At 41.4% G+C, this 13,231-nt stretch overlaps 1 non-coding gene across 1 annotated transcript; it reads right to left on the bottom strand.

Moving 5' to 3' along the window:
- Window positions 1-11,531: 11,531 nt before the first annotated feature.
- LOC140893950 (small nucleolar RNA R71) lies at window positions 11,532-11,637 on the bottom strand. The gene has a single exon (XR_012153508.1). It is a non-coding gene; the product is annotated as a small nucleolar RNA R71 (small nucleolar RNA).
- Between the last annotated feature and the right edge of the window lie 1,594 nt (window positions 11,638-13,231).

Genomic DNA, 13,231 nt, shown 5'->3' on the forward strand with positions numbered 1-13,231 from the left:
CGCTCGCGATCGGCCTCACCAGGTTTCCCCTTCCATTTCCTTGAGCCGTCGGCCGCCGCAGTAGCCCCATCTTCTCTCGGCAAGGTTCAATGTCAGGCAAGCTGCTCGAGCTTTGCCTCCCCTGTTCCAGCTCACCGATTTTTCCTATCCCCTTTCCTTTGTGATTTTCTGGTTAAGGCAAGATTCATGGGCTTTGTAGCGACCCGATCCGGATCCACTACCTAATCAGTGTTAAGAGCATAATTAAGCATGCATTAAATAAAATCGCTGCGGAAGACTTAAATACAAGCAGACCGGCAGAATACAACCGGCTAATCAAACTCGATTTATACAACCCAATCGAATTAATTTAAATAAAACCTAAAGCTAATCCTGTTGTCTTCAAGGTCACTGGCTACTTCAGGCTCCTGGTGCTCAATCCTACACCTACACCTGCCCCGTCGAATAGGGTATCCAGATACATAGAAAATACTGGACGTGAGCTCTAAGCTCAATACGAAAGCATGGATAAACATACAAATATGATGCATGTAAATGACAGGGTATTCATATCTGGGATAACTGTATACAAACTGCTCAAACTGGCGCCTGTGATATAAGCTCGTCATATCGGGGTAGCTAACCACTGTGTGCGACCACTCATTCCCGAATCCCGGACGCGGACCACGGAGTCCTCGAGGTATCAGTACTTAAGGGTACTCGATATCAAACGTCCTAACAGGGCTGAGCAACCCTAACTGGCTCATCTCGAAAGATATACAGATGTACATGCACAAGATGATATGCACATGCCGCATAACAATAATAACATGCAAACACATAAATGAAACATATAAGCATGCATATCCGCTGAAAATCTCAGTCAGTACTTACGTACCTTTCTAAGGCAGTCCTAGTAGTCCCACTCTAGGTTCCAAGCCTATCATCAAGTCTACAATGCAAATACCCATGCATCATTCAATAAGCTCTAAAAGCCTTAATTAAGCTATTGCATACTCCTAAATAATTTAAGGAGACCATAGCTATACCTGCGTCCGTCGTCAGCCCACTGATGGCGACTATCCCGCAACTAGGGCACTCCCCTGCTGCAAATCCATAGCCTCGAACACGGCTCTACAACATGAGCACTGCTCCGCTACTATGTCAGACACTGTCTGAATATACTAAAACAAATATCCTACTCCAACTCTAGAATAAGAGTACCCAAAGCCCTAAAATAGGACCACGAGGGCGAAGGAGAGAATTCGGAATTGGCAAAAAATGAATGCCTCGGACCTTATATTTATAGGCATCGATCGGAACTTCCGATCCTCGATCGGAACATCCGATCCTTGATCGGAACGTCCGATTCAGCCATCGGAGCTTCCGAACATCCTTATCTGCCAAGTGTCAAAATCTCACTGGTTGACTTTGGATAGGGGTGATCGGAGATTCCGATCCTGTTCGGAGCTTCCGATCAACCACACGTCATGGATGACGAAATTCGATCGGAGCTTCCGATCACCTTCGGAGCATCCGATCCTAACTTCGGAGCTTCCGATCTGTCTGACCCTCCGGACCATTTCTGATCATTTTGGGTCTATTTCCGAGCTCCGTTAATCCATTTAGAATTCTTCTTAATCACGTTTTACTAAATCTATCATGATCACACGATAATTACTCATTATCGTTAATTCTGGATATGGGCCACTACATTCCCACCACCTTAAAAGGAATTTCGTCCTCGAAATCTAAGGTAAACCTCGGGATTATAGTATAAATCATTCGTCCAATTCATTAGTAGTTCCGGTTCAAAACATCTGGTCAAATAACCTTCGACAATACCAAACCTCGCTAAACCTGCAGGGTCTGTTCATTCACTGAACCACATCAGAACATAAACTCGATTTATAATTCGCACTAATTTCAAACTCACACGCTTTTAACGATCACTCTGGAAATCACTGCCTTCTTATCAGCAATCCTGCGAGGACGAGTAACACTACTGACTATCGTTAGTTATCCATCGATAACCGCAACAACACGGCATGCACCTTTGGTCCAAATTGCCGGCTATATCAACCACACTGCCTACAAATCTTAGCGGTGACACTCCTGCTAAGATCGTAACTAGTCATCAGCTATTCTCTAGACATGCACGAACTCCATCGCTGCCCATTGAGAAAACAAGATACAACTCATTGTATCTCACTAGTGTAACGATAACATCGCATTCCTTGACGTTATCGCAATGCTCTAAACAAATCGATCTAGATTCGACTCTCGGTCAAATCCTAGATATCCCTTTTTCAAGAACTTGTGTGGGTTGCTTTTTATCACGAAGGATAAAATGTATCTTCCAAAACAGTACTTTATGCGAATAGAAATGGCAACTACCGGCCACCAGCTCGCAGAGTAATCACACCACTGCACACGACTCTAACCATCTGAAACCCTCAGACTGATTGCAATAAACCTTGATCAGAATCCCGCTATCGTAGATAGCATCTACTCGATCGCATTAGTCATCCTTCCATGGATAAGAACAAAATTTTGACAATTCTTGGCGTCATAGTACGTACTTTCAGTACTCACCCTGCCATTTGCCAACGAATGTTCTCAAAGAACAACAACTAGCAAACAGAGATTTCTAACCCCAATTGTGACAAAATCCTTGTATACAATTTCTTGTTTTAATGCACCATTCGAGGTCGTCGCCTCAAAATTCACTATCATCCTGCTGAAACTCCCAGATGGACCAACACCATCCTCAGCATTAGTAGCCTATGTCGAATGCTTACTTCTATCTCGGAACTAGAGATAGTATCGACGAAAACGATTCCGATTAATCCTGTTCCAGATAACCAAATCCTTGTCTCCCTAGCGCGGATAACCAAATGGATTCAACTAGATCCCGCACAAAATCTATCAATAATAGCGGCAATCCCGCTATCTCAACCTCTCAATGACATAGCATATCACAACGCACTGGGATATCAGTGACAACAACCCTGCCAGACTCAGAAAAACAAGTCTCAGCTGCTGTCTCATCCCATGAAACGACTAATGCTAACTTGTTAATGCTCATTGAAATCCATAAGCACTTGTCGAATCGCCTCTCAAGAACAACTCTTGAGACATATATTGGAAGCACCCCAAACAAAACACTCTGACCAACAGTCCCCAAAATTTGTCCACTGACAATCCTGGGACAATCACTGAATCCTATTTCCTCAAACTAGATCAATAATTGCTAACACCAAGCAACGCTCAGATCAAAATCCGTCACTGGTAGCAAAAGCAACGTTACCAACAACTACGATCACAAAAGCCAACTAATGACCAATTTTGTGATCCGCAGAATCCAAAAGTCTCGATTCCCGCATTCCTGGAGATCCCTTAGCGACTAAAGAATTTCCTAAATGCACTTGAATCGTTATATCAAAGCATAACATAATTAAAGTACCATTCCCAGTATTTCTTGATTCACTATATCCCATCTATACCGATTGGAATAATTTGATCAATCAAATCGATATACTGTAGCTCTCTCCATGCTTGAAGATACCAATTATAATCAGACAATCATTGATCGATGAAACTCTCATGGCCGATCAATATCGATGATCTCATTGCCACACGTCCGCAGATCCCAACTACTTGGAATCAAAAGAATCACCGCTGATTCAATCACTCATCTTTGACAAAGTCAGACAACAGTTACAAGTAGTCACTAGTGCTAAACCTGCACCAGTCTAGACATACTATCCACTGTCTATATTCATTCAAGATGATCATAAGGACTTGTTCAACCCAAGCCGCTATACAAGTCCAAAATATTTCAACTATCGTTGAACATGCTCCTGATAACTATATTTCTTGCTAAGACTGCAACAAATCGAGACTGAGGTTACTTGCCACGGTGCCCCACCTGAAATCACCACCAAGTGTATACTGGCATAAATCACGCTATCCTCACGCCTCCAATAGTCATGTACAATCCTTAGCATCGGATATAATCTATCACTGAAGGAAATCATTAATGCTGAAAACTACTCATCCCCGAGTCAAATGTTTCAAGAATTTCACAAACCCATCTCCTGGATAGCCCCTATCACAAGAGCATCCAAACCCCGACTAGATCCACTAGTCTAGCAGTATTCAATAGACTAAAACTATCTGCTCAGAGTACGCACTCGTCAAGAAAAATCCCTCCAGGACTGGTCCTTATGACAAAACTACAAACCAATATCTCTGACGACAGTCAGACGATATCTAAACCGCCGATACCTAACCAGACATCCAATCCAATGTCATACCCCGTCGTGACTGTTACCAAAACTCTAGACTAAGTAGCCTTCCCACCGCCAAATCCTGAAGCACGAAGGCTTCCAGGCATTCTCCGAAGTACGAAAGACTCCCAGAGTAACACTGGCATAGGGTCACGCTCCATCATGTCTAGTCATGGTCATAGTCCACAACTCTTAGCATATACTCGACTTGGTATCCCTATGAAATCCCATCATCACGAAGTCTCAACCTATGAAGGTCAATCAGACTACTGTCCTAAGGAAACAACTTAGAACAAAAACTCAAAATTCCAAACAAGACCAATATTTCCTTGCCCCCAGATGAATTACCTCATCAATGGCACTAACCCAGTCAAACGACTAATTAGGTCAATCCTAGGAGAACACCTAGACTAAACCCATGTCAACCCGTTACCGCTGGCTTACTCAAAATCCATGAGCTATCCTAGTTGATTACCAATCAACTAATTCCAAGCCAAACTTTATAAAATTTACTTGCAATCAATCACGAATTGCTGAATAAGTAACACATGTATCATTACTTCAAGTTATGTACAATTTCTTTATTACAATCCCATGTAATATCATTACAGTATTCCGAAAATACAACAATAAGTACATCCAATAACTTGATACGATACAACTAAATTTTGATGATATATTACAACTGAAATACTGTTTACAAATAAATCAATACAGTATTTAAAATCATCGAATCCTGTCTTCGTCCCTTGAGCATGAAGCTTCCCATCGACACACGCATCGATACAAGCATACTCCCGTCCAAGTCTCTCTACATTTCCTCCCACGAAGAACTTCGGAGAAATGGCACGTGATAGCTAACCAGCTATGCTCTGCGTCAGTGCATGTCGGTTGACTTCTTTTGCTCGCGATCTACCATCAGCGTTCTTCTTGTATTCAAATCATGTTTTTGAACATGAAGTTTCCCGTATGCCTACCAAAAGCATCGATACAAGCATACCGGTAAAACCATGTTCTACACGAGTTTACAGACCTTACGCTCGAAACCTGTCATGCTTTAGGCACTCGAGGCATTCCCTGGTAAAGGTATATCTGAAAATCTCTCCAACTACGAGTGGAGAATCTTCAAGGACTGAAACCACATGGATTACTAAACACCATTCGTTCCAAAAAGCCCTCAGATGTATCTGACGTGATATACTTGATCTTCTCTTCCAGTCTTCCTTGACTGGAATCCATATATTCTTCGATCAGCATTCCAATGCATCGAATGATGAACTATCCACAACAGTTAGTCTATCTATCGATATGCTACTACTGGTGTTCTCATCACTGTTGCATTCCTTATAGTAAAGACTTATGCCACAAACCTTGGCAATGAATAACCAAATCTTCTTTCGCTAGGCCTCAATAATTCCTACAAGGATAATCAAGAAGTCTTATTATAAATTTCCTAAGTCCCTTGTATGCAGCTCTGATACCAATAAATGTAGCGACCCGACACAGATCCAGTACCTAATCAGTATTAAGAGCATAATTAAGCATGCATTAAATAAAATCACTGCGAAAGACTTAAATACAAGCAGAGCGGCAGAATACAACCGGCTAATCAAACTTGATTTATACAACCCAATCGAATTACTTTAAATAAAACCTACATCTAATCCTGCTGTCTTCAAGGTCACTGGCTACTCCAGGCTCCTCGTGCTCAATCCTGCACCTACACCTGCCCTGTCGAATAGGGTATCCAGATACACAGAAAATACTGGACGTGAGCTCTAAGATCAATACAAAATAATGGATAAACATACAAATATGATGCTTGCAAATGACAGGGTATCCATATCTGGGATAACTGTATACAAACTGCTCAAACTGGCGCCTGGGATATAAGCTCGTCACATCGGGGTAGCTAACCACTGTGTGCGACCACTCATTTCCAAATCCCGAACGCGGACCACGGAGTCCTCGAGGTATCAGTACCTAAGTGTACTCGATATCAAACGTCCTAACAGGGCTGAGCAACCCTAACTGGCTCATCTCGAAAGATATACAGATGTACAGGCACAAGATGATATGCACATGCCGCATAACAATAATAACATGCAAACACATAAATGCAACATATAAGCATGCCTATCCGCTGGCAATCCCAGTCAGTACTTACGTACCTTTCTAAGGGAGTCCTAGTAGTCCCACTCTCGGTTCCAAGCCTATCATCAAGTCTACAATGAAAATACCCATGCATCATTCAATAATCTCTAAAAGCCTTAATTAAGCTATTGCATACTCCTAAATAATTTAAGGAGACCATAGCTATACCTATGTCCATTGTCAGCCCACTGATGGCGACTATCCCGCAACTAGGGCACTCCCCTACTGCGAATCCACAGCCTCGAACACGGCTCTACAACACGAGCACTGCTCTGCTATTATGTCAGACACTGTCTGACTATACTAAAACAAATATCCTACTCCAACTCTAGAATAAGAGTACCCAAAGCCCTGAAATAGGACCACGAGGGCGAAGGAGAGAATTCGGAATTGGCAATAAATGAATGCCTCGGACCTTATATTTATATGCATTGATCGAAACCTCCGATCCTCGATCGGAACCTCCGATCCTCGATCGGAACCTCCGATCCTCGATCGGAACGTCCGATCCTGCCATCGGAGCTTCCGAACATCCTCATCTGCCACTTGTCAAAATCTCACTGGTTGACTTTGGATAGGGGTGATCGGAGCTTCCGATCCTGTCCGGAGCTTCCGATCAACCACACGTCATGGATGACAAAATTTGATCGGAGCTTCCGATCGTTCATCGGAGCTTCCGATCACCTTCGGAGCATTCGATCCTAACTTCGGAGCTTCCTATATGTCTAACCCTCCGGACCATTTCTGATCATTTTGGGTCTATTTCCGAGCTCCGTTAATCCATTTAGAAGTCTTCTTAATCACGTTTTACTAAATCTATCATGATCACACGATAATTACACATTATCGTTAATTCTGGATATGGGCCACTACAGGCTTCTTTCGCCACCAAATGGATGATATACTGTGTAATCTTATTTTCCTTTATGCATTTCGAATTTTATTTTAATCTATGTAGCCGCTTGCCTGATTTTCAGTAGATGATCGACGGCCCAGTTTTCTCCCCTTCTTTAGCTATTCGGGTCCTCTATAGGTGTCTGTGGAGATTTATATGCATGCTCTTGGTTGTATTATAGTGGTCCTTATGTTGAATGAAGTTATTCTTTTGAGTCTCCGAATTAGTTGCATTTTCGCCCCTCCCCCGTTCGAGATTTCTTCTGCCAATATTTGAGTATGCGTTGCTTGAATTTTATTATTGATTGGATGGTGATATAGGGACTACCATGGGTGAGAACGTAGCTCACATGGTAGCACCTGGGTTGTTTGAACCGACTAGCAAGATTGAAGGAAAGACTGTTGGCTGGGTGATTGGTAGGGAATCGGTTTCTTAGGGGCAGGGGCTGCCCCTTAGTAAGTTGCTAGTCTGGGGCTGGTTTTGGCATGAGGGAGTAAGTCTTAGAGGCTGAGGTGGTTCTAGGGGTGGTCAAGGTCCTAGATTAAAGGTGTTTAACATAAAATTTCAAGGTTTAGGTGCCTATGATGGGGGATGGATAGTGTAGCGACCCAACCCGGATCCACTACCTAATCAGAGTCAACAGCATAATTAAACATGCATTAAATAAATTGATGCGGAAGACTTAAATAAAAGCAGACCGGCAGAATACAACCGGTTAAACAAATTCGATTATACAACCCAATCGAATTAATATGCCGAAAGGGCAAAAACCTACAGCTAATGCTGCTGTCTTCATTGGTCACTGGCTACTCCAAGCTCCTGGTGCTCAATCCTGCACCTACACCGGCCCTGTCGAATGGGGTGTCCAGACACACAGAAAAGACTGAAAGTGAGCTCTAAGCTCAATACAAAAGCACGGGTAAAACATACAAATATGATGCATGCAAATGACAGGGTATCCATATCTGAGATAACTGTATACAACTGCTCAGTAATGGCGCCTAGGACATGAGTGGTACAACCCGGGGAGAAAACCCTGCGTGCACTGCTCATTCCTAATGGATTTAGACCGTGTCTTCCAGATGCCAGTGCCGGCTAACCCGTCGGTTGCGGGGCGCTCGACATTAACCGTCCGAATAGGGCTGAGCGGCCCTACATGGCTCATCTCAAAAGATGGACATGCACAATATGATATGCATATGCTGCAATATAATATGACACACATATGCAACATATAAGCATGCAAAACTTGCTGGCTATCTCAGTCAGTACTTACGTACCTTACTAAAGGTAGTCCTAATAGTCCCTCTCTAGTTTCCAAGCCTATCATCAACTCTACAATGCAATTACCCATGCATCATTAATTAAGCTCTAAAATTCTTAACTAAGTTATTGCATACTCCTAAATAATTTAAGGAGACCATAGCTATACCTGCGTCCGTCGTCAGCCTACTGATGGCGACTATCCCGCAACTAGGAGTACACCCCTGTTGCAGCTCCACACCCTCGAGCACGGTTTCGCTACACGAGCACTGCTCCGATACTATGTCAGACGCTTTTTGACTATTGTAGAATATATTCCCTACTCCAACTCTAAATAAGAGTACCCAAAGCCCTAAAATAGAGCCACATGGGCGAATTAGAGGAATTTGGAATTTGCACCAAATGATTCTCCGCGACCCTATATTTATAGCACACGATCGGGTCGTCCGATCCTATGTTTGGAGCATCCGATCTGCTTTGGGCCATCCGATCGCCTCATCGGATCGTCTGATCTCTGCCATGCGTCCAACCAATCGCATGCAACCATACACCTGTCCGATACACTGTTCGGATGGTCCGAACTCACCCTTCGGATCATCAGAACATCTCCCGGATGACGTCACCAATGACGTATTATTTTGGGATAGCTGGCTGCATGAGTTTGGATCGTCCAAACCCACATCGGACTGTCCTAAGCCTTCCAAGCCTCCAAAGCCTGGCTCCGTGCATGTTCGGATCCTCCGAACTTGATTCGGAGCGTCCGAACCTCCCGAACCTTACCCACCATTTTTGAGTGTCCTTGATTCATTTCTGGACTCCATTAATACATTTGGAATTTACTTAATCATGTTTTACTAATCCAAACATGAACACACGATTAACATAATCATTTATCGTTAATTATGGATACGGGTCACTATATTCTCCCCCCCTTAAAAGATTTCGTCCTCGAAATCTAGGGTAAAACCTTGAGAACGTATTAAAAACCTTTGCTTGAGTGTCTGGTCAAAATATCTTTTGACTAATTCAGACTCTTGTCGAATTCCCTGCAAGCTCCATGATAAGTGCAATTTTTGCACTAATATTTTATATGAATTAGCTCGGATTTTGTTGTATTTTGAGGGATATTATTCTATTCTTTTGTTGTTAGTGTCGGTTGCAGGAGTTCAAGTGATATTTATTTTAGTTGATCAAAAGAGTCAAAAAGATGCAAAAAGAGTGAAGAAAAGAGAAGAGGAAAAATGAATTTAAATTGATCAGGTCAGCGCCCCAGCGCCTGAATTCCAGCGCTCCAGCGCCGAAAGACAGCGCTCCAGCGCTAGGCAGTGTTCAGAATTTTGGAAAGTCTTGATCGAGTTTTTAAAAGGATTTTATGACTTATTTTGGAGGATACGAGGGTTTAGAGAGTATTCAGAGCATAAGGACGGCGATTGAGAGTTTTGGATTGCACAAGAGCTCGAGAATTCGGTACGAAGACGGAAGATGGCGACATTCGGCGACAGAGAAGCTTCATTCTAATTCGTTCTAGTTTTTCTTTGAACTCTATTTTTCTTAGTCTATGGATTGTTGAAAAAACGTATTTTGTTTGATGTTTAAAATTATTATGAACTAATTTCTTAGTCTAGAGGTAGACGGATCTTGACTGGAAACCATGATTGAGATATTTTGATTTATATTTGAATTCTTCGCACAGTTTATTTGTGTTTTCCTGATTTTAATGCTTTCAATTTACTTGCTATAGATTGAATGATATTTTATTTAGAATCTATCACTCGAGAGAGGAGATTTTGAATACGACATAGGAAAATACATCTTTGGTGTTTATATTTCTCTAGAGGCATATAACTCCATAGAAGTCATTAGAAGAATTCTTGTGCTATTTACCGGATTTAATAATTGAACATTGATAGAGATATTGAGTTTTTTATTGAATATGAATTTCTGCTTGACACTCGAGAGAGGTAGTAGAAAATAATAGGGATTCTTGGCTAATAAACTAGAAGAATTGATAATTAAACAATCATTAGAAATAAATTGTGGTGGACAGTCAAGTGAAGTCGAACATCTAGCATTCATCGCTTATTGAATTTTCATCTCGTGAACTCGTGGTTATTTAATTTTATTTCTTGCAAATTTTAGTTTCATAAAAAAATCAAACCATTTTCGTAGCTCTACATAGGATTAAGATTTGATTAGTTGCAAATATTCAATATAATATCATTTTATTCATTCTCTGTGGGATCGACTTGGACTCATTTTCTATATTAAAACTTGACACCGTGCACTTGCGGGCACAAAATTATGCAACAAGTTTTTGGCGCCGTTGCCGGGGAATGAATTTTATTTTATTTATATTAAATTGTGCTAATTAGTCTTAATATTGATTTAGAGCATTTTATTTTATTTTGTTGGTTCTAATTTTAAATCTTTCCTGTCTATGCAGTTTATGCGAAAAGGACAAAGTTACGACTCAGTGCTCTTTGATCCGGAAATCGAAAAAACTGCTAAAGCTTTGAGAAAAGCTAGAAGAGAAGAGTTGCAACAAATGGCTGAAGAAAGGGAAAGAGTTGTCAATAATGCTCCAGTGCCGATCAGAGATCACTTTCGACCGGTGATCAATACTCATTATTCTGGGATAGCTAGGCAGAATATCACAGCAAATAATTTTGAGTTGAAGCCAGCTCTTATTAATATGGTGCAGCAAAATCAGTTTAGGGGTGCAGCTACTGAAGATACAAATTTGAACCTGCGTACTTTTCTGGAGATTGCAGACACAATAAAGATTCATGGTGTTACTGAGGACACCATCAAACTACGATTATTCCCATTATCTCTTAGGGACAATGCTCGTAGTTGGTTGCAATCACTACCTCTTGGGAGTATCACTACATGGGATGATATGGCTTCCAAATTTCTGGCTAAGTATTTCCCACCTGCTAAGTCGGGTCAGTTGAAAATAGAGATCACTGCATTCAAACAGCAAGATTTTGAGCAATTGTATGAAGCTTGGGAGCGGTACAAGGAGTTGCTTAGGAAGTGTCCAAACCATAATTTTCCAGATTGGGAACAGATCGAATTATTCTACAATGGTTTGAATGGGCCAACTCATATTTCTGTGGATGCTGCAGCTAGAGGTTCAATATTTTCTAATTTCCTGAACATGCTTATGAGATGCTTGAGCAAATGACTGTTAACAATTATCAGTGGCCGAGTGAAAGATCTGCAATAAGAAAGCCTGCTGGAATTCATGAGGTTGATGCATTCACTGCTTTGACTGCTCAGATGGCTACTATTTCTACAGAGTTGGCTGCACTGACCGAAGGGAATCAATGTTCTACTGAGATAGCATCACTGGCGACTGCCGTAAATTCTGATGATGGATTTGAGAGTGTGGAACAAGCTCAATATGTGAACAACAGGAATTACAACAATTATCAAGGTAATCCTGTACCTAATCAGTATCATCCTAGTTTGCGTAATCATGAGAATTTTTCCTATGCAAACAATAAGAATGTGTTGAATCCTCCACCGGGGTTCAATACTCAGAATGGTGAGGGTAAAGCATCGTTGAAAGATTTGTTGAGTAATTTTATTGCAGAATCATCCACAAGATTTAAGAGGAATGAAAATAGGCTTGACAGTATGGAGACGCACTTGAAAAATATGAGCGCTTCTATGAAAAATCTTGAAACACAAATTGGTCAACTAGCGAATGCATTGAATAATCAGCATAGAGGTGTGTTTCCTAGAAACACTGAGGTTAATCCTAGAGAGCAATGCAAGTTTGTTATTCTTAGAAGTGGCAAGGAACTTGGAACAGATAAGCCAAAGGAAGTGGATGATGAGGATGTTGAAGATATTGTGGTGGAGTCCAAAAATTTTGATAGAAAAAATTCCAGCAAGTCTGCAGTTATGCCTGAGAAACCGCCTGTGCCAAAATCTGTTCAGCCATATCCTCAGCGGTTCAAGAAGAAAGCGTTGGATGAAAAATTTTCTAAGTTTCTTGACAACTTCAAGAAAATTCATATAAATATTCCATTCGCTGATGCTTTGGAGCGGATGCTGCATTATGTTAAATTCATGAAGGATGTGATGGCAAGGAAGAGAAAGCTTGAAGAGTTCAAAACAGTGAGGTTGACAGAGGAGTGCAGCACCATCCTGCAAAAGAAGCTACCACAGAAATTGAAAGATCCAAGGAGTTTTACTATTCCTTGTATTATTGGTGGTGCGATTGTTAATAGGGCATTATGTGATTTCGTTGCAAGTATTAATTTAATGCCTTTGTCTATTTCAAGGTCTTTGGGGCTTGGCGAGGTGAAACCAACCACGATCACTCTACAGTTGGCTGATCGTTCTTTGACATATCCTCGAGGAGTTGTGGAAGACGTCTTGGTAAAAGTAGATAAGTTTATTTTTCCTGCTGACTTTGTAGTGCTTGATATGGAAGAAGATCAAGATGTCCCTCTAATTTTGGGGAGACCATTCTTGGCAACTGACAGAGTGTTAATTGATGTGCAGGAGGGTGAACTAACTCTACGAGTTGGTGGTGAAGCTGTCACCTTCAAAACCATGAAATACCAAGATGAGGTACATTCTTGTAATCGCATTGATTCATCTGATTCTCATGAAAATAATTTTTGTGCAGGAA

Source organism: Henckelia pumila, chromosome 3, assembly GCF_033568475.1.
Source record: "Henckelia pumila isolate YLH828 chromosome 3, ASM3356847v2, whole genome shotgun sequence".
NCBI classification, from domain to species: Eukaryota; Viridiplantae; Streptophyta; class Magnoliopsida; order Lamiales; family Gesneriaceae; genus Henckelia; species Henckelia pumila.